This window comes from Verticillium alfalfae, genomic scaffold (genome assembly GCF_000150825.1).
Source record: "Verticillium alfalfae VaMs.102 supercont1.1 genomic scaffold, whole genome shotgun sequence".
NCBI lineage: Eukaryota > Fungi > Ascomycota > Sordariomycetes > Glomerellales > Plectosphaerellaceae > Verticillium > Verticillium alfalfae.
In genome coordinates this window covers 1475775-1477563 of record NW_003315038.1, presented here as the reverse complement: position 1 = coordinate 1477563, position 1789 = coordinate 1475775, and positions in this window count along the sequence as shown.

The window sequence follows — 1789 nt, the reverse complement described above, 5'->3', positions numbered from 1 at the left end:
CTGTGGGCGATTTTGGAACCCCGCCGGGGCGGGTGCAGCTGGCGTTTGTGGTGATTGTGGCCCTTCTGTGTGTTGACGTTTGGGTACCCGCTGTTCCTTGAGTGCGTGCCCGACGCGAAGATCATGACGGATTCGAGGAACACGGTGGTGCTGAGCGGCGGCAGCCGCGTGGCATCGCGGACAGGACACCGACGGGACGGCAGCGGCTTTTTCAACGAGCCCGGTGCAGCGGCGGATCCGCCCGACGCGGACGAGGAGCACGCGGATCCGCACGGCCACGGCGGACGAGGGCTCGGCATCAAGGAGAAGGGCGTCCGCTTCGCAGACATGCTGGGGGTGCACCTGGGCGGCAAGAAGCGCGAGGGCAGCCAGAACTCAGGCGCGCCGCACGTGGAGCAATACGAGGGCGAGGGCGAGGGCGAGGGCAGAATCCAGCCTGGTCATCAGCAGCAAGACCAGCAGCCGCAGCCGCCTCGGTTGCAGACAGCAGCATCTCTTGCATGAGGAGGAGGAGGAGGAGGTGGAGGAGGAGGAGGAGGAGGAGAGGGCATGGAAGGGAGGCATTGATTGATCATGGGGCATGGGACAGCGAGCGATTTGATTTTGAGCCTCATTCTTCAAGGGACGCTTGGCTTGGACCTTGGAGGCAGCAGGGAGGGGGAACAGGAGTCGATTTACTGTTGCATTATATACCCGGAGCCGATGTTGCTCACAGTGGCAGCCCGGCAGCAGGCTGTCTGTAATGTAGTGTCTCGATAGGAATTAGACGCTACGCTCACCACTCTACGCTCACCACTGGTTGCTGTACGTAAGGGGGGACATGTGCTGTGAAGGTGGGGTGGAGTTGACATGTGGCTGTGTTGAAAGGGATGGATCGTATCGTGGCTGGTTGAATGCCTGTGGCCATTTTGGGGCAAATTGGATGAAGGTGCTCAGATGGGTGCTGTGGGGAGAGAAAAAAGGAATGAGGCACAGTGCCAGTGCCGGGCAGTGGCAGTCGCAGTCTGGGCCAACAACGATGCATGTGGTGAGGAAATGGAAGGGAAGGCAGGCACCTTTTTGGGAACCTCCTGACTTGTCAGCGACTTACCCATGTTCTGTTGTTCACTTGGACATCACCATTGGCCTCTCTCTCTCTCTCTCTCCCTCCCTCTCTCTCTCTCTCCTCCCCCCCCCCCCTTTCTCCTCCTCTCCTCTCCCGACATTGCTCTCTCCTCGCGCACCGTCGAGACGCTTCGGCTCCTGTCGCCTCGACGTCAATTGGACCCCCCCCGCGAGCCCTCCCTCCTACCGAGCCATCCGACCTATACTATACTTCCTCCCTCTTGTCTTGTCTGCACGACATCTGTCGAGATAGACAGACAGACAGACAGACGATCATTGCCTTCGAAGAACGACCACGACGACGGAAATACTCCCTCATGATCGCTCGCCGAGTTTGCGACTAGACCCTGCGCCTGAGCCTGAGCCTGAGCCTGAGCCCCGAGTCGGAGCTGAGCCGACTCGACTCGACTCGACTCGACCTCTTCTCCTCTCTCTCTCTCTCTCTCTCTCTCTCTCTCTCTCTCACACACACACACACACAAAAAGACACCATTTCGCATGGAGGATGCGCATACCGTTACCCCAAAACATCGCGGCCATGTCGGCCCACGCGCCCGCAAGGGGGGGGGCCAATCGTCCACATGGAATTCCTGCTGACGGGGGGGTCCGGTCTTCTTCCTTATTAGGGGGTTACCTTTTCCACGACGAATTCACTTCCAAGAACACCCGGTACCTCAAAGGGGGG